Below are 20,740 nucleotides of genomic sequence, written 5' to 3'. Positions count from 1 at the left end.
TCACAATCACAGCTTGGAAGAGAAGTGTCATGTGTAAAGGGAACCAAGAAGAAAAATATGTCATGTCTTTTCGAAACATTTCAGCAAAGATTCTTCAAACAAGATAACTGACCACAGAACCCTAGTCTTGCTTCTTTATTATTCTTACTATTATGCTAGATCAGGAGGCTAAATGCAATCCCAAGAGCTACTGTGTATTGATGGCTTACTTTGATCCAGGGACTGTGCTGTGCACATCAATGCGTTACCTCAGTGCAAAACCAGAATCTCCCCCAATTCTCCCATTTTACAGCTGAATAAAAAACAATAACAACCCTGGTTACCCATCAATAGGAGACAGTTTTCAAATTCAGCTCTGACCTCAAAGACTTCTCTGCACCACCATGCTCTGCATTCCAGCAGAGCAAATGGGAGGCTTGGGGACTGTTCAGAGCTCTGTCATTCAAATAAACAGAACTCATGCTTTCACTGAATGAACATAGGTGTGTTCATAAGTGGTAAGATGTTGTTCAGACCACTGCCTCCTTCCTAGGATGTCAGATCCCCTCATTTGCCATCATGTCCTCTCTTGTGCTATGTCCAGATGCCAGCTGAAGCCCAGCAGATGCCACTATGAAAAGAAAGCACAAGAAGAGCAAATACACTGCCTTGCAGTGCTTATTAGTGCATGAACACAATGATGCCCTTGATGTTTTTCAGAGGAAGGGGCTTGCAGCCCAAGTCCACTTTGGGATGTGAACTTATCTCCACACAAAGGTTCAATTGAAATGACAGTGTTTATTTATTTTGAGGAAACTTGTCCTGTGTTAACCATGATCTGGAGGAGAAAAGACAGCCATATGCCATACAGGCAAGTCCCACACACTCACACACAAGTACTCCCATAAAACCTAGCTGTACTGACATTAGGAAACGGAAATACTCCTCTAAGAAACAGAATTTCCTTCCCTTTCTTTTGGAGCCAGCTCTATTTGTTCCCTATTGCTACTGTAACAAATTACCACTAACTCTGTGGCTTGAAACAATGCAAATTAATGACTTTCTGGAGGTCCGAGTTGAAAATCTAGGTGTCAACAGGGCTGCATTCCTCCTGGAGGCTCTAGAGGGAGAATCAATTTCCTTCTAGAGGCTGCCCACACTGCTTGGCTGGCAGCCCCCAGCTGCAATCACTGGCATCACTGTGACGTCTGCTTTCACGGTCTCATTTCCTTCTCTCATTCTTCTGCCTTCTTCTCCCATTTTTAAGGGCCCTTGTGATTACAGTGGACCCATCTGAATAATCCAAGATCATCTCCCTATTTTAAGATCCTTAATTTAATCTCATCTGCAAAATTACTTTTGTCATAAATGTACCTATTCACAGGTTCAGGGGATTGGGTCGCAGACATCTCTAGATGGCATGATTCTGCCTAGTACACCAGTACAGGCCTTTTTGAAAGCAGATAACACTGTGAGATGTGTTAATTAAAGATAAGCTGCAGGCATATTTTAGCCATTTATCTTACTATTAAAAGGACAGTAACCAATTCCAAATACAAAAATTGAAACAAAAGTTGAAATTGAGAGTTGAAAATTGAGAAAGAGAGGAAAGAGGGGAGGGAGAAAAAGAGAATACAAAATATATCAAGAATGAGTCTGTAGAAATACAATGAACACCTTCCGCAGAGGGGAGAGAGAGAGGCAGAGAGGGAAGAAGAGTAGATGAAGGGAGGGTGAAGGGAAGGAAAAGTATTACACGTGAGGGAATAGCATGGGCAAAGGTCTAAAGGCAAGATGGAGCCATCGCCAGTTCATTCATCCTGGCGCCGTGGTTGGTGGTTTGTAGGTTAGTCTTTCCTGGAGACACTAAGTGCCTTGAAGAGAGGAATCATGTGTACCCCAAGGGCTTGGCAGAGAAGACTAACCACTGCATGCCTCACCCAGCCTTAACTGGGGAGGGAGGAGGTTATTACCATTAAATATCTAGAATCAATTGAACAAATGATTATTGGCCATGCAAGCCTCTGTGTTCTCAAAGGTTCTACTCTACACTCAAAGCTTGAGAGGAAGGTAGAAAGAGTTGCTCAGTGGGTCCGTATTGGCTCTAGTGCCAAGACTGGACCTCTGTTTAAGTCATGTGTCACTGAAATCTACCAGTAATCACAGCTAACTATAACTGAGCCCTTACTACATGCAGAAGTCAACTAATCCTCTCAACAGTTTTGCAGGCTAGGAACAAGTATAATCCCAATTTTACGATGAGAACACTAAGCTAGGGGCTCTCCATCAGATGCCCAAAACCAGGACTGATAGGTGCTAATTGAAGGGCTGCCATTCCTCGGGCAGAAAGAATGTTAGAAAGAGTAATTTGACAGCAATCATATCCTCAGGATCATGGGTGGGGGTGACAGAGAATGGTTGAACTCTCAGTTTGGGAGCTCAGCTCAGTTCCCGAAATAAATCCCCTCCTTATTTCATCTGCATTAGTTCAATTCAATCATTTTTTTTTCTTTTATGATTCAACTTGATTCCAAAAAAGGATTTGAGGAGGCTTAAAATATATAAGTTAACAAAAGATAATAACCTATATGTGGATGAGGAAGTCAGAATAAAGAGGAAAATAAAGGGATGGGGAAATCAGATTTTGCCTAAGGCAATGGGTGCCATGGGCTCATTCATGCTGCATAGATTTGGGCTACAGTTGTAGCTCTGAGCTTTCTATACAATGAATTCCCTTTGAAGTCTCAGAAATCTCTTACTGCTTTATAATGCAGGTATAGCAGAAACAACTTTTCACAGGTAACGTGCATCAGAGCTTGAAGAGCTTTGTCACAGCCTGTTGATATCCAGTTCTCAAATGACCATCAGTCTTAGGGAGGAAGCCTAGAGGTCAATCAGCTTCAGAGCAGAAAAATGTGGGCACTTGTTCCATTTCCAGCAAATGGATGGATGGATAAGTGGATGGATGGATGGATGGATGGATGGATGGAGCAGTGGATGGATGGATAAGTGGATGGATGGATGGATGGATGGATGGGGCAGTGGATGGATGGATGGATGGATGGATGGAGGTGGATGAATGGGTGGGTGGGTGGGTGGACAGATGCATTCGTAAGAGCCCAGGCCTACTTGCCTAAATGCCTGTGTACTTAGCACCTCCTCGTCTTTCTCCAGGCTCAGCCCAGCCCCTTCCTGGGTGAGAGGGACTGTATTAGTCTGTTTTCATGCTGCTGATAAAGACATACCCAAGACTGGGAATAAAAAGAGGTTTAATTGGACTTACAGTTCCACATGGCTAGGGAAGCCTCAGAATCATGGTGGAAGGTGAAAGGTGCTTCTTACATGGTGGAAGCAAGAGAGAATGAGGAAGAAGCAAAAGCAGAAACCCCTGATAAACCCATCAGATCTCATGAGACTTATTCACTATCACGAGAATAGCATGGGAAAGACTGGCCCCATGATTCAATTACCTTCCCCTGGGTCCCTCCCACAACACGTGGGAATTCTGGGAGATACATTTCAAGTTGAGATTTTGATGGGGACACAGCGAAACCATATCATTCCACCCCTGGCCCCTTCAAATCTCATGTCCTCACATTTCAAGAATCTAATCATTCCTTCCCAACAGTCCCCCAAAATCTTAACTCATTTCAGCATTAACCCAACAGTCCACAATCCAATGTCTCATCTGAGACAAGGCAAGTCCCTTCTGCCTATGAGCCTGTAAAATCAAAAGCAAGCTAGTGACTTCCTAGATACAATGGGGTACAGGTATTGGGTAAATACAGTCATTCCAAATGGGAGAAATTGGCCAAAATGAAGGGGTTACAGGGCCCATGCAAGTCCAAAATCCAGTGGGGCAGTCAAATTTTAAAGCTCCAAAATGATCTTTTTTGATTCCAGGTCTCAGATCCAGGTCACTCTGATGCAGGAGGTGGGTTCCCATGGTCTTGGGCAGCTCCACCCCTGTGGCTTTGCAGAATACAGACTCCCTCCCAGCTGCTTTCACGGGCTGATGTTGAGTGTCTGTGGCTTTTCTAGGCACATGGTGCAAGCTGTAAATCGATCTACCATTCTGGGGTCTGGAGAATGGTGGCCCTCTTCTCACAGCTACACTAGGCACTGCCCCAGTAAGGACTCTGCATGGGGGATCCCACCCATATTTTCCTTCTGTACTGCCCTAGCAGAGGTTCTCCATGGGGGCACCACCCCTGCAGCAAACTTTTGCCTGGGCATCCAGGCATTTCCATACATCTTCTGAAATCTAGACAGATGTTCCCAAACCTCAATTATTGACTTCTATGCACCCACAGGCTCAACACTACATGGAAGCTGCCAAGGCTTGGAGCTTCCACCTTCTGAAGCCATGGCCCAAGCTCTACATTGGCCCCTTTCAGCCATGGCTGGAGCAGCTGGAACACGGGGTGCCAAGTCCCTAGGCTGAGCACAGCACAAGAACCCTGGGCCTGGCCCATGAAAGCATTTTTTCCTCCTGGGCCGCTGGGCCTGTGATGGGAGGGGCTGCCGTGAAGGTCTCTGACATGGCCTGGAGACATTTTCCCCATGGTCTTGGGGATTAACATTAGGCTCCTTGCTACTTATCCAAATTTCTGCAGCCAGCTTGAATTTCTCCCCAGACAGTGGGTTTTTCTTTTCTATCACATAGTCAGGCTGCAAATTTTCCAAACTTTTATGCTCTGCTTCCCTTATAAAATGGAATGCCTTTAACAGTACCCAAGTTACCTCTTGAATGCTTTGCTGCTTAGAAATTTCTTCCGCCAGATACCCTAAAGCATCTCTCTCAAGCTCAAAGTTCCACAAATCTCTAGGGCAGGGGTAAAATGCCACCAGTCTCTTTGCTAAAACATAACAAGAGTCACCTTTACTTCGGTTCCCAACGAGTTCCTCACCTCCATCTTAGACCACCTCAGCCTGGACCTTATTGTCCATATGGCTATCAGCATTTTGGGCAAGACCATTCAACAAGTCTCTAGAAGGTTCCAAACTTCCCCACATTTTCCTGTCTTCTGAGCCCTCCAAACTGTTTGAACCTCTGCCTGTTACCAAGTTCCAAAGTTGCTTCCACATTTTCAGGTGTCTTTTCAGCAACACCCCATTCTACTGGTACCAATTTACTGTATTAGTCTGTTTTCACACTGCTGATAAAGACATACCTGAAACTGGGAAGAAAAAGAGGTTTAATTGGACTTATAGTTCCACATGGCTGGGGAGGCCTCAGAATCATGCCGGAAGGCAAAATGTGCTTCTTAAATGGCAGTGGCAAGAGAGAATGAAGAAGCAGCAAAAGCAGAAACCCCTGATAAACCCATCAGATCTCGTGAGCCTTATTCACTATCACAAGAATAGCATGGGAAAGACCGGCCGCCATGATTTCAATTACCTCCCCGTGGGTCTCTCCCACAACACTTGGGAATTCTGGGAGATGCAATTCAAGTGGAGATTTTGGTGGGGACACAGCCAAACCACACCAGGGACCCAGCTGGCAAATTTCCACAGCTGACTAGGGTCTACCCCATGTTTGAGCTGAGGATATGGAGGGGATGTGAGGCTTTAGGGAAAAAAAATCATGTTTTTATCTTGCTTTTATTATCATTCTAAATATGCTTTCCTGTTTCCTTTCCCTACTACCGCCACTGCATCAGGCAGGCCTTGGGTATGGACAGATCTCCCAGGAGGGGCTGTCCTTGGCCCCCCAGGCTGGAAAGGTCCTGTGTTTTCTAGGTGGTTGAGGAAGCAGCCATCTCATGCCCTAATCAGACTGTTGAAATGATGTCTTGATGATGTGGGAGGGGGTCTGAACTGTTTGGGGGATCTGAACTCGGCTTCTATGGCCAATCCTCTCCAGGACTTGCAGGGGTTGCTACAACTCTCCCAACCCAGGTTTCACTGAGTCTAAAACAACTTTTCGTCGTGGGCAAGAACCAAGTGGCCAGAGTTGGAATCCACTCTTAACTAGCTATATGACCTTCGGCAAGTTAGTTTACCTGTCTGTGCCCCAGTTTCATCCATAATAATGTTACTTAGCTCAAAGGTTTCAAGGAGGATTATATGACATAATTCATGTGAAGTGCTTACTACAATGCCTAACCAATTGTAAGCAACTCAGTAAATGTAAAATGGATAAAACCTAAATTGCCTCATCTACTTCACAGGTTTGCTGTAAAATGCACATGAGTCATTGATTCATGCAATAAATAATTTTTTAGCACTTTCTATATGCCCAACCTGATGATAGGGCTGAAGGGTGAGCTTCCTTCCTTCAGGGCCCCTTTCATGAAAAAGCTTTGAGAACTGGAGGGTGCTGTACAGATAAAGAGGGTCATGGTCTTACCCATGGTGGAGCCTCTGGTGCAGAAGGCCTTAAAACAAGGCTGGCAGCACAACTTTCTTAAAATGAATTTGATGCAGAAGCCCAGTCGATAAAGCAAATAAAATCTGGTGGGGGTTGAAGAGGAGATGAGGGAGGGGGCTGGGTCCTGCTGGCTCTCTTCCTCTCCACCCCAGCCTAGTTCCATGAGACACCTCCTGGAAACCTCTTGGCTGCTCAGAACAGAGATAAAATCCTCGGATGCAGTGGCAGCATGTGCCTTTCTTTTGGCTCCACCCCACCCTTTCTCCCTTTCTCTCTCTCTCTCTCTCTTTAATTAATAAATTTTATTGTATAGAGCAGTTTTAGGTTTATAGCAAAATTGAGCAGAAGTACAGAGAATTCCCATGTAGCCCCTGGCCCTGCACATACAGCATCCTCTGCTATCAGTATCGCACCAGTGTGTGGTGCATTTGTTACACTCAATGAACCTACACTGACACATCGTGGTTATCACCCAATGTCCGTAGTTCACATTAGGGCTCACTCTTGGTGTCCTGCTGTCTTTTCGACACACATCTGGCCACTGGAGGAGAGAGGGACCCAGCTCTATGGGCCAGTGGCATGGTCATGCTGGTGGAGGCGTTTTCTCTGTAGCTGTGGTTTTCCTGTTCTGCTCAGGGCCTCTGTCAGGAATTTCCCCTAGAACTCTATAGAGTGAATGGTCATGCCCTCCAGGTCACAGTGAGGATTATGATGAGGACTTCCTTTCTTAAATCCCTATGTGCCTTCTGTTTTCTGGATCTTTTCCTTAAAGACCTCTCTAGCCACCATAAACTTTCATTTTTACTACCCAACATGCTACTCTTCTTTGTGACTTCTGTCTCACCCCCAGTGCTATTACTTCATGCTCAAAATTATGCCCAAGAGAGGGGCCATGATGAAGTCAACAGATGGCTGCCTGCTCCAAACTGAGGGAAGCTCATAATGGGTACTTTATACGCATTGCCTGAGAGTCTGGGCTCACTAGTGCCTACTCACCTGCTCAGGCTGACTTCCAACAATAACAAATATGTATATTAAATATAAAGATTATATATAGTATACTAAAATATGTAAAAATATACTGTATATATCATATATATGATATATATATATATAATGACCAGAGTTTTTAACACTTAAATGGATTTATGTTCATATTCAAACTCCTCTATTTACTAATGGTTTGACTTAAAACTTGCTGAACTCCTCTGAGCCTGTATTTCCTTATTTTTAAAATGGGGATAATAATAGTACATCCTCATATGGCTGTTGTAAAAGCCAAGTAAGATATATGTAATATCTTAGGCAATGTCTAACAGAGTGCCTCACCACTGTTTTGCATTTATTATTGTTACTGAAAATGCATTTCATATATGTATATATACATATACACCCATATACACATATATGAAATGCATTTTTAGTAACAATAATAAACGCAAAACGGTGGCTAGGCACTCAGTGCTAGACATTCATTATATACATATACACATATATGAAATGCATTTTTAGTAATAATATTTCTGAGCCATAATGAATCAGCTCTAAAAGGGGAAGCATTGAAGATGGCAATGAAATGATTCATGTCCCCTTATTACCAGAGGTATTGTGAGCTTAATCATAGCAGCCTCCATTTATTGAGAGCGTGTGATGTGCTAGCACCCTGCTCCTGCTTCAAATTCTCATTACATTGAAACTTAGCAAAGCAACCACATAGGGTAGGCTTGTTTTATTTTTCAGAAAACTGAGCAGTAAGCCCATCAGCTCCGTCTGTGTCCACTGTTGGGGGGATCCTGACGTATAGCCAGCCCCCACCCCTAACCCTGTAAGCAGAGCACTGCCTCCCCATCATCATGCTCTCAGAGCTGTTTGTTTTCATGATCCCCACTTTATCTGACAGCCCACACACAGCCACACAGCTCAGGGGCATTGCTCCAGGCTGCAGAATTTTTACAAGCAGCACACAGTGGAAACATTCACAGGTTTTTTTTTTCTTCCCTTTTTTCCAAAATAGAGCCCCGTAGACTGTGTGACTGTGTATTCACATTTAGGCCTACATGTCCTTCTTGGAGTCCAGAAGTCCAGGGCACACCATGCTGAGTATTTCTGTGTTTGTAATTTAATGTGGGCCCACCTCTCATTATCAGTGTTCAGAGATAACCATTTTTGCCTTTGACTGTGTGTGTGTGCATGATCTGTGGCTCTCTGGGCTGGCCTCCCCTATGTGTGTGTATTGCAGCCTGTTTGTAAGCCTGGGTACATGCCCGCCTCTCTCCCAAGGGTGTCCATAGACACACGTAAACTATCCTTCACTTCTGTTGTTGAGACTCTCCTAGGACACTTTGCCCCGCGGAGCAGGGAGAGTTGGGAGAGGGAATGTTTAGTCTGGAAGGCAGTCAGGCAGGCAGCTGGAGACTCCCTGTGGAGCACCCAGGCTGGTGAGCTGGCCCCCAGGGTTGCTCCATGTGCCCTGATGATGGGGAGGACAGGGCTGTCCTGCATGCCCTGGGACCAAGGTGCACGATGCTTCTACTTGGGCGACACTAGGCCCAGGATGGCTCCTCTGGGGCCTAAGTGCTGAGAGGGCTCTCAGAAAATCCCAGCTCTGTCAAGATGGGTTCCTTTTTCCTTTTCCTGGTTCTTTTCAGTCCTCAGAATAGGTTTTTATGCTGAATTGAGGCTGAGGGGTTAGCATAGAGATGTAGAAAGAGCATGAGGCTTTGGTGTCAGGCAGACCTAAGATAGAATTCTGCCTTTGCCCTGTACTCATCATTTAATACTGAGACAGGAAAAATTACTTACCCTCTGAGCCTCAGTCTCCTCATCTATAACATGGGTCTCACAACATTACATTGAAGGCTCATTTGGGGGCCTAAATGATAAAATCTGTGTCAAGTACCTAGCTTGTTCTCTCCTTTTTTCCCCTATTTTCTCCCTAGAAGTCTACGTAATACAGATTTCTGACTGGAGCAGCAGGGCAACACCACATGTTTCTTTTCTTTCTAGGAAAAAAGCTATTTATTTTTGATGACCTAGTTGAGAGGCAGCAGGGTCAGGGAAAGGATGTAACTTTGAAAATGGTTTCTTTTAGCTTCCTATAACTTGAGGTTAATTTCTCATGCCCTAGTTAGGTGGGTGTTAGGAGGGCATCTTAGGAGGATGTTGGCAGCTGGAGTAGGGGTAGATTAGAATTCTGCAGAAATCATACACCTGCCTTCCCAACAGGTTTATGAGCAGGTAATCAGCCCTCTGGGGGTACATCAGCTATTAACTGTCTGGTAATGGGGGGATAACAGGCTGCTTGCTGCTCTGCTTTGAGGATTCTGTACTAAAGAAGACAGACACAGGCCTGCCTTCAAGGGACTTCCACTCTCATGGAGAGAGACACATGAATCAAGAAAATCCACATTAGCTAATTTCCAGGCAGTAAGTGCTATGAAGAAGATTAAAGATGGTAGTTGTGATAAGAAGTGCATGGTAAAGTGTGAGGGTGCCACTTAGGTAAGGTAGTCCCAGGAATGGCCTCCCTGAGGAGACAGCTTTGGTTGAAACCTGAATGAAAAGAAGCAGCAAAACAATGATCTGGGAGGGAGGACCTTTCACCTTCTCCTACCCCTGCATTCAGATTACAAATCCATATCCTTGTGGTGGCTAAGTCCCTACACAATCTGACTTCCTCTCCTATCATTCCCCTCAGGTCATGCTGCTCCAGTCACAATGGCACACACTCACTTCAGGGCCTTTGCACTTGCCACTTGCAGAAGCCAGAACCCTCTTCCTACAGATATCCCCATGACTCACTCACTCTCTCCTTCAAGCCTTGCCTAAAATTCCCCCATGGGCTCTGGATTCTCCATTACCTTATGCTATTTTTCCCTTAGTCATCATCTTCTCACATACTCTGTAATTTACTTACCTATTGTTTGTTGTCTTTCATTCCTCCCTAGACTATAAGACACATAAGGCAGATATTTTTGTTTGATTTTATTCTTTGACGTAAATAAATACCTAGAATGGTGCCTCAAACGTAGTAGGTCCTTAAATATTTGTTGCATGGATGGATGGATGGATGGATGGATGGATGGATAGATGGATAGATGGATGGATGGATTGCTGGCTGGCTGGCTGGATGGCTGGATGGATCAATGGATGGATTGCTGGATGGATGGATTGCTGGATGGATGGATGAACAGACAGATGGATGGATTGCTTGATGCATTGCTGGATGGATGGATGGATTGCTGGATGGATGGATGGATGGATGAATGAACGGATGGATGGATGGATGGGTGGATGGGTAGCTGGATGGCAAGATGGCTGTCTGGAGAGATGTATGTATGGATGGATGGATGGTTGGATGGGTCCTTGGTGACTCAAGGCTCATCCTTGTCATCAGGAGAAGCAATGGGAACAGTCTGAGTCTCTACCATGGGCCTAGCCCTGTGCTAAGCTGTGGTGGTGGGGAGCCATAGATTTGACATGCAGATGGGGCCAGACAAAGAAAAATCAGCTGAAAAATCTAGAGTCAGGTTGGGGACATGAGGGCTCTGAGGGGAGATATATGGGTGCTTCTGAGAAGCATAGGAAATCTAAGAAGGAAAGATTTGGGGAGGGGGTACAGGGAAAGAGATAAGTGGAGTAAGAAGGAAGATGGCCTCTCTGGGACCCAGAGAAGAGAGACCCACTTTGGCTAGAGCTAAGGGGTAGGGATGGCAGGAAAGAGAGTAAACCTCCCCCCATCCCCTGACACCTGCCCACATTCTTATAACAAGCTCTCAAGTGTCCATCCACAAAAGCACATAGGCGTTTCCACAGACCTGAGTACATATCCTGCTTCTGCCTCTTACTCACTGTGTGTTCTTAGGCAAATTACTTAACATCTCTGTGGCCTGCCTCTGATCCTAGGCGAAATATTCTTTACCTCACAGGAATATTGTAGGGCTCAAATATGATCATTTAATTTTTTTGTGTTTTTCAAAATTTTTTTTTGTTCTTTTTTTTTATACTTTAAGTTCTGGGGTACATGTGCACAACATGCAGGTTTGCTACATATGTATACATGTGCCATGTTGGTGTGCTGCACCCATTAACTTGTCATTTACATTAGGTATATATCCTAATGCTATCCCTCCCCCTTCCCCCTACCCCATGACAGGCCCTGGTGTGTGGTGTTCCCCACCCTGTGTCCAAGTGTTCTCATTGTTCAATTCCCACCTATGAGTGAGAACATGCGGTGTTTGGTTTTCTGTCCTTGCAATAGTTTGCTCAGAATGATGGTTTCAAGCTTCATCCATGTCCCTACAAAGGACATGAACTCATCCTTTTTTATGGCTACATAGCATTCCATGGTATATATGTGCCACATTTTCTTAATCCAATCTATCATTGCTGGGCATTTGGGTTGGTTCAAAGTCTTTGTTATTGTGAATAGTGCCGCGATAAACATACATGTGCATGTGTCTTTATAGCAGCATGATTTATAATCCTTTGGGTATATACCCAGTAATGGGATGGCTGGGTCAAATGGTATTTCTAGTTCTAGATCCCCAAGGAATTGCCACACTGACTTCCACAATGGTTGAACTAGTTTACAGTACCACCAACAGTGTAAAAGTTTCCTATCTCTCCACATCCTCTCCAGCACCTGTTGTTTCCTGACTTTTTAATGATTGCCATTCTAACTGGTGTGAGATGGTATCTCATTGTGGTTTTGATTTGCATTTCTCTGATGGCCAGTGATGATGAGCATTTTTTCATGTGTCTGTCGGCTGCATAAATGTCTTCTTTTGAGAAGTGTCTGTTCATATCCTTCGCCCACTTTTTGATGGGGTTGTTTGATTTTTTCTTATAAATTTGTTTAAGTTCTTTGTAGATTCTGGATATTAGCCCTTTGTCAGATGGGTAGATTGCAAAAATTTTCTCCCATTCCGTAGGTTGCCTGTTCACTCTGATGGTAGTTTCTTTTGCTGTGCAGAAGCTCGTTAGTTTAATTAGATCCCATTTGTCAATTTTGGCTTTTGTTGCCATTGCTTTTGGTGTTTTAGACATGAAGTCCTTGCCCATGCCTATGTTCTGAATGGTAATGCCTAGATTTTCTTCTAGGGTTTTTATGGTTTTAGGTCTAACATGTAAGTCTTTAATCCATCTTGAATTAATTTTTGTATAAGGTGTAAGGAAGGGATCCAGTTTCAGCTTTCTACATATGGCTAGCCAGTTTTCCCAGCACCATTTATTAAATAGGGAATCCTTTCCCCATTTCTTGTTTTTGTCATGTTTGTCAAAGATCAGATAGTTGTAGATGTGTGGTATTATTTCTGAGGGCTCTGTTCTGTTCCATTGGTCTATATCTCTGTTTTGGTACCAGTACCATGCTGTTTTGGTTACTGTAGCATTGTAGTATAGTTTGAAGTCAGGTAGCGTGATGCCTCCAGCTTTGTTCTTTTGGCTTAGGATTGTCTTGGCAATGAGGGCTCTTTTTTGATTGCATATAAACTTTAAAGTAGTTTTTTCCAATTCTGTGAAGAAAGTCATTGGTAGCTTGATGGGGATGGCATTGAATCTATAAATTACCTTGGGAAGTATGGCCATTTTCATGATATTGATTCTTCCTACCCATAAGCATGGAATGTTCTTCCATTTGTTTGTATCCTCTTTTATTTCGTTGAGCAGGGTTTGTAGTTCTCCTTGAAGAGGTCTTTCACATCCCTTGTAAGTTGGATTCCTAGGTATTTTATTCCCTTTGAAGCAATTGTGAATGGGCATTCACTCATGATTTGGCCCTCTGTTTGTCTGTTATTGGTGTATAGGAATGCTTGTGATTTTTGCACATTGGTTTTGTATCCTGAGACTTTGCTGAAGTTGCTTATCAACTTAAGGAGATTTTGGGTTGAGACGATGGGGTTTTCTAAATATACAATCATGTCATCTCCAAACAGGGACAATTTGACTTCCTCTTTTCCTAATTGAATACCCTTTATTTCCTTCTCCTTCCTGATTGCCGTGGCCAGAACTTCCAACACTATGTTGAATAGGAGTGGTGAGAGAGGGCATCCCTGGCTTGTTCCAGTTTTCAAAGGGAATACTTCCAGTTTTTGCCCGTTCAGTATGATATTGGCTGTGGGTTTGTCATAAATAGCTCTTATTATTTTGATATACATCCCATCAATACCTAATTTATTGAGAGTTTTTAGCATGAAGGGCTGTTGAATTTTGTTGAAGGCCTTTTCTGCATCTATTGAGAGAATCATGTGGTTTTTGTCTTTGATTCTGTTTATATGATGGATTACGTTTATTGATTTGTGTATGTTGAACCAGCCTTGCATCCCAGGGATGAAGCCCACTTGATCATGGTGCATAAGCTTTTTGATGTGCTGGTGGATTCAGTTTGCCAGTATTTTATTGAGGATTTTTGCATCGATGTTCATCAGGGATATTGGTCTAAAATTCTCTTTTTTTGTTGTGTCTCTGCCAGACTTTGGTATCAGGATGATGCTGGCCTCATAGAATGAGTTAGGGAGGATTCCCTCTTTTTCTGTTGATTGGAATAGTTTCAGAAGGAATGCTACCAGCTCCTCCTTATACCTCTGGTAGAATTCGGCTGTGAATCCATCTGGTCCTGGACTGTTTTTGGTTGGTAGGCTATTAATTATTGCCTCAATTTCAGAGCCTGTTATTGCTCTATTCAGGGATTCAACTTCCTCCTGGTTTAGTCTTGGGAGGGTGTATGTGTCCAGGAATTTATCCATTTCTTCCAGATTTTCTAGTTTATTTGCATAGAGGTGTTTATAGTATTCTCTGATGGTAGTTTGTATTTCTGTGGGATCGGTGGGGATAGCCCCTTTATCATTTTTTATTGTGTCTATTTGATTCTTCTCTCTTTTCTTCTTTATTAGTCTTGCTAGCAGTCTATCAATTTTGTTGATCTTTTCAAAAAACCAGCTCCTGGATTCATTGATTTTTTGAAGGATTTTTTGTGTCTATCTCCTTCAGTTCTGCTCTGATCTTAGTTATTTCTTGACTTCTGCTAGCTTTTGAATGTGTTTGCTCTTGCTTCTCTAGTTCTTTTCACTGTGATGTTAGGGTGTCAATTTTAGATCTTTCCTGCTTTCTCTTGTGGGCATTTAGTGCTATAAATTTCCCTCTACACACTGCTTTGAATGTGTTCCAGAGATTCTGGTATGTTGTGTCTTTGTTCTCATTGGTTTCAAAGAACATCTTTATTTCTGCCTTCATTTCATTATTTACCCAGTAGTCGTTCAGGAGCAGGTTGTTCAGTTTCCATGTAGTTGAGTAGTTTTGAGTGAGTTTCTTAATCCTGAGTTCTAGTTTGATTGCACTGTGGTCTAAGAGACAATTTGTTATAATTTCTGTTCTTTTACATTTGCTGAGGAGTGCTTTACTTCCAACTATGTGGTCAATTTTGGAAGAAGTGCGATGCGGTGCTGAGAAGCATGTATATTCTGTTGATTTGGGGTAGAGAGTTCTGTAGATGTCTATTAGGTCCACTTGGTGCAGAGCTGAGTTCAATTCCTGGATATCCTTTTTAACTTTCTGTCTCGTTGATCTGTCTAATGTTGACAGTGGGGTGTTAAAGTCTCCCATTATTATTGTGTGGGAGTCTAAGTCTCTTTGTAGGTCTCTAAGGATTTGCTTTATGAACCTGGGTGCTCCTGTATTGGGTGCATATATATTTAGGATAGTTACCTCTTCTTGTTGAATTCATCCCTTTACCATTATGTAATGACCTTCTTTGTCTCTTTTGATCTTTGTTGGTTTAAAGTCTGTTTTATCAGAGACTAGGATTGCAACCCCTGCCTTTTTTTGTTTTCCGTTTGCTTGGTAGATCTTCCTCCATCCCTTTATTTTGAGCCTATGTGTGTCTCTGCACATGAGATGGGTTTCCTGAATACAGCACACTGATGGGTCTTGACTCTTTATCCAATTTGCCAGTCTGTGTCTTTTAATGGGAACATTTAGCCCATTTACATTTAAGGTTAATATTGTTATGTGTGAATTTGATCCTGTCATTATGATGTTAGCTGGTTATTTTGCTGATTAGTTGATGCAATTTCTTCCTAGCCTCGACGGTCTTTACAATTTGGCATGTTTTTGCAGTGGCTGGTACCGGTTGTTCCTTTCCATGTTTAGTGCTTCCTTCAGGAGCTCTTTTAGGGCAGGCCTGGTGGTGACAAAATCTCTCAGCATTTGCTTGTCTGTAAAGTATTTTATTTCTCCTTCACTTATGAAGCTTAGTTTGGCTGGGTATGAAATTCTGGGTTGAAAACTCTTTTCTTTAAGAATGTTGAATATTGGCCCCCACTTTCTTCTGGCTTGTAGAGTTTCTGCCAAGAGATCAGCTGTTAGTCTGATGGCCTTCCCTTTGTGAGTAACCCGACCTTTCTCTCTGGCTGCCTTTAACATTTTTTCCTTCATTTTGACTTTGGTGAATCTGACAATTATGTGTCTTGGAGTTGCTCTTCTCAAGGAGTATCTTTGTGGTGTTCTCTGTATTTCCTGAATTTGAATGTTGGCCTGCCTTGCTAGTTTGGGGAAGTTCTCCTGGATAATATCCTGCAGAGTGTTTTCCTACTTGGTTCCATTCTCCCCGTCACTTTCAGGTACACCAATCAGATGTAGATTTGGTGTTTTCACATAGTCCCATATTTCTTGGAGGCTTTATTTGTTTCTTTTCATTCTTTCTTCTCTGAACTTCTCTTCTCACTTCATTTCATTCATTTGATCTTCCATCACTGATACCCTTTCTTCCAGTTGATCGAATCGGCTACTGAGGCTTGTGCATTCGTCACGTAGTTCTCGTGCCATGGTTTTCAGCTCCATGAGGTCCTTTAAGGACTTTTCTGCATTGGTTATTCTAGTTAGCCATTTGTCTAATTTTTTTTCAAGGTTTTTAACTTCTTTGCCATGGGTTTGAACTTCCTCCTTTAGCTCAGAGTAGTTTGATTGTCTGAAGCCTTCTTCTCTCAACTCGTCAAAGTCATTCTCTGTCCAGCTTTATTCTGTTGCTGGTGAGGAGCTGTATTGTTCCTTTGGAGGAGAAGAGGCACTCCGATTTTTAGAATTTTTAGCTTTTCTGCTGTGGTTTCTCCCCATCTTTGTGGTTTTATCTACCTTTGGTGTTTGATGATGGTGACGTACAGATGGGGTTTTGGTGTGGATGTCCTTTCTGTTTGTTAGTTTTCCTTCTAACAGTCAGGACCCTCAGCTGCAGGTCTGTTGGAATTTGCTGAAGGTCCACTTCAGACCCTGTTTGCCCGGGTATCACCAGTGGAGGCTGCAGAACAGCAAATATTGCAGCATAGCAAATGTTGCTGCCTGATTGTTCCTCTGGTAGCTTTGTCTCAGAGGGGCACCGGGCCATGTGAGGTGTCAGTTGGACCCTACTGAGAGGTGCCTCCCAGTTAGGCTACTCGGGGGTCAGGGGCCCACTTGAGGAGGCAGTCTGTCTGTTCTCAGATTTCAAACTCTGTGCTGGGAGAACCACTACTCTCTTAAAAGCTGTCAGACAGGGACATTTAAGTCTGCAGAAGTTTCTGCTGCCTTTTGTTCAGCTATGCCCTGCCCCCAGAGGTGGAGTCTACAGAGGCAGGCAGGCCTCCTTGAGCTGCTCAGTTTGAGCTTCTTGGCTGCTTTGTTTACCTAGTCAAGCCTCAGCAATGGCGGGCGCCCCTCCCCCAGCCTCACTACCGCTTTGCAGTTCCATCTCAGACTGCTGTGCTAGCAGTGAGTGAGGCTCCGTGGGTGTGGGACCCTCCCAGCCAGAAGTGGGATATAATCTCCTGGTGTGCCATTTGCCAAGACTGTTGGAAAAGCACTGTATTAGGGTGGGAGTGACCCAATTTTCCTGGTGCCGTCTGTCACAGCTTCACTTGGCTAGGAAAGGGAATTCCGTGACCCCTTGGGCTTCCTGGGTGAGGCGATGCCTCGCCCTGCTTCAGCTCACGCTTGGTGGGCTGCACCCACTGTCCTGCACCCACTGTTTGACATGCCCCAGTGAGATGAACCCGGTAACTCAGTTGGAAATGTGGAAATCACCAGACTTCTGCATTGCTCACGCTGGGAGCTGTAGACTGGAGCTGTTCCTATTCGGCCATTTTGGAACCAGATCTTTCAAAATATTTTAACATTTATTTAAAAATTTTAATTGACAAATAATAATTGTACATACTCATGAAGTACATAGTGATGTTTTGATACATATTATGTATAGTGATCACATTGCGCTAATTAGCATATTCATCATCTCAAACATTTATCATTTCCTTATGTTGGGAATGTTTAAGATCCTCCTCCTAGCTAACGGAAACGATATAATACATTATTGTTAACTATAGCCATCACACAGTGGTATAGAACACTAGACCTTATTTTTCCTATTTAGCTGTGATTTTGTATTCTTTAACAAATCTCTCCCTATCTTTCCCTTCCTCCAACCCTTCTTAGTCTCTAGTATCCTCTGTTCTAATTTTTACTTCAATGAGAACAACTTTTTTTAGTTTCTTCATGTTAGTGAGAAAATGCAGTGTTTAGCTTGTTTCACTTGACATAATGTCCTCCAGTTCCATCCATGTTGCTATGAATGACAGAATTGCATTTCTTTTTTATGGCTGAATAGTATTCCATGTTGTATATAGACCATATTTTCTTTATTGATTCATCTCCTGTTGAACTAGGTTGATTCCATAACTTAGCTATCATGGACTGTGCTGCAATAAACATGGAGGTGCAGCTATTTATTCAATATACTAATTTCCTTTCTCTTGGTGAAATGCCCGGTAGCAGGATTACTGAATCATATGGTTGTTCTATTTGTAGTTTTTTGAGAAACTTCCATACTGTTCTCCATAGAAGCTGTACTAGTTTTCATTCCCACCAAAAATGTGTGAGTTCCCTTTTCTCTGTATCTTTGCCAACATTTGTTCTTTTTTTTCTTTTTGATAATGGCCATCCTTACTGGGGTGAGATGACATCCCATTGTGATTTTGATGTGCATTTCCCTGATGACTAGTGATGTTGAACTTTTTTTTCATATATTTCTTGGCCATTTGTGTATCTTCTTTTGAGAAATGCCTGTCCAGATCATTTGCCTATTTTTTTTTCCTGTGGAGATGTTTGAGTTCCTTGTATATTCTGGATATTGATCCCTTGTCGGATGAGTAGTTTGTGACCATTTTCTCCCATTCTATAGGTTGTATTTTTACTTTGCTGATTGTTTCCCTTACTGTGCAGAAGCTTTGCTGTTTGATATAATCCCATACTTGTTTATTTTTGCTTTGGTCACCTGTGCTTTTGAGGTCTTATTCATAAAATCTTCTCCAAGACCAACATCCTGAAGCATTTCTCTTATATTTTCTTTGAGAAGTTTTACAGTTTTGCATCTTACGTTTAGGTATTTGGCCATTTTGAGTTGATTTTAGTATAGGATGAGAGATGGAGATCTGTTTTCATTCTTTTATATATCCAGTTTTCCCAACACCATTTATTGAAGAGGCTGTCCTTTCCTCAGTGAGTGTTCTTGGCATCTTTGTCAAAAATCAGTTGGCTGTAGATATGTGGGTTAATTTCTGGGTTCTCTGTTCCGTTCCACTGGCCTATATGTCTGTATTTATGCCAGTGCCATGTGGTTTTGGTTGCTACAGCTTTATAGTATATTTTGAAGTTTGGTAGTATGATGTCTCCAGCTTTGTTCTTTTTGTTCAGGATTACTTTGATTATTTGGGGTCTTTTGTGGTTCCACACAAATTTTAGAACTTTTTTTCCCATTTCTGTGAAGAATGTCATTGGTATTTTGATAGGGATTGCATTGAATCTGTAGACTGCTTTGGGTAGTATTGTCATTTTAAGAATATTAATGCTTCTGATCCATGAGTATGGGATGTCTTTCCAGTTGTTTGCATCTTCTTAAATTTCTTTCATCACTGTTTTGTAGTTTTCCATAGAAGTCTTTTACTGCTTCTGTTAACTTTATTCCTAGGTATTTTATTTTACATTTTTAATAACATAGGTTTTAATGTCAGATCCAAATTCAAATTCTGGTTCCAACTTTTATGAGCTGTGTGTCCCTAGGAAAGTGATTTAAGCTTCTCTGTCTCTGTTTTCTTAATTATAAAATGGGAATAATACCAACCTCATAATATAGCTATGAAGATTAACTGAAACCATAATTAGAAAGTGCAATATGTACCCAATATGACATGAAAGCACTTGGCATTTGATCTGGCACATAGTTTACCCTCAGGTGCTAAAGTGGTGTGTGAAGAAGGTGAGGCAGGCTGAGGTGTGTATAATCAGTTGAAGGTCAAGAGATCAATGTGGGCCGGGTGCGGTGGCTCACGCCTGTAATCCTAACACTTTAGGAGGCCGAGGTGGGCAGATTGCCTGAGGTCAGGAGTTCGAGACCAGCCTAGCCAACATGGCGAAACCCCATCTCTATTAAAAATACAAAAATTAGCAGGGCGTGGTAGCGTGTGCCTGTAATCCCAGGTACTCAGGAGGCTGAGGCAGGAGAATTACTTGAACCCAGGAGGCAGAGATTGCGGTGAGCCAAGATTGCACCACTGCACTCCAGCCTGGACAACAGAGTGAGACTCTATCTCAAAAAAAGAAAAAGAGATCCATGTGCCTGTTGGGCTGGACCGAGGGGTCGGTGGGTTTTGGGGTTGTTTAGGCCATGGAAGTGGGAGGTTTTTCATGCATGAAATTCTCTGGTCACAGCCAGAGAAGCTGCAATTTTGACCTCATCAGTCCCAGCAAAGAGGACCAATTTGTGTAAAGTCTAGTGTGCCACAGACCTTTAAATGAGACGTTTTCCAAATTGGGAAGGTTAGTCACAATTGTCATGTAGGTCCTTTGCCACAGTTACAGTCTTCCCAGCTCCAGGGCTTCTTAGGGGACATCTCATAGCAGAAGGAAGCCTGGTAAGAGAACATTCCCCCGTCTGGACCTCAGTCTCCCATCTATGCACTGACGGCGATGGACGAGGTGGGAGGTTTGGGTCCTGCCTGCAAAGTGAGAGCACTGGCTCCAGAGACAGGAAACCTAGCTCTAATCCCACATATACCTCTCACTGGCTGTGCCACCTTGGACAAGTTCCTCAACCTGAGCCTTAGTTTCCTTGTCTTCAAAAAAAAAAGAAGAAGAAGAGAGAGATAATGATAATATCTGGCAGCCGAGGCCACAAGGAGGCATAAATGAATATGTTCATGTGAAATGCTCTGTGTTGGGCTGGCATGTGGCAAACACCCAATAGATCATAGCTACTTTAATCACCACTGGGGAGAATCTCCTGTTGCTGACACTCTTGGAGCCGGTATGTCTCCCTCCCACTCTGGCCCCAGGGTTTGGCTCCCTGGATGCTCCCCATCCGGTCAG

The 20,740-nt window shown here is 43.1% G+C and overlaps 1 protein-coding gene and 1 long non-coding RNA gene across 5 annotated transcripts in view; both read left to right on the top strand.

Annotated features, from left to right (window-relative positions):
* NAV2 (neuron navigator 2) overlaps positions 1-20,740 on the top strand; it is an 882,771-nt gene that overhangs the window by 369,300 nt on the left and 492,731 nt on the right. The window lies entirely within an intron of this gene.
* LOC129048916 (uncharacterized) overlaps positions 12,508-20,740 on the top strand; it is a 47,901-nt gene continuing 39,668 nt past the window's right edge. The window contains exon 1 of the long non-coding RNA XR_008511600.2: positions 12,508-20,740. This exon is cut by the window's right edge and continues 36,096 nt beyond it. This is a non-coding gene — a long non-coding RNA (uncharacterized LOC129048916).

The sequence above is a fragment of the Pongo abelii genome, chromosome 9 (assembly GCF_028885655.2).
Source record: "Pongo abelii isolate AG06213 chromosome 9, NHGRI_mPonAbe1-v2.0_pri, whole genome shotgun sequence".
Classification (NCBI taxonomy): Eukaryota; Metazoa; Chordata; class Mammalia; order Primates; family Hominidae; genus Pongo; species Pongo abelii.
The sequence above is the reverse complement of the archived record's forward strand: the minus strand, read 5'-3'. Positions and strand labels throughout refer to the sequence as shown.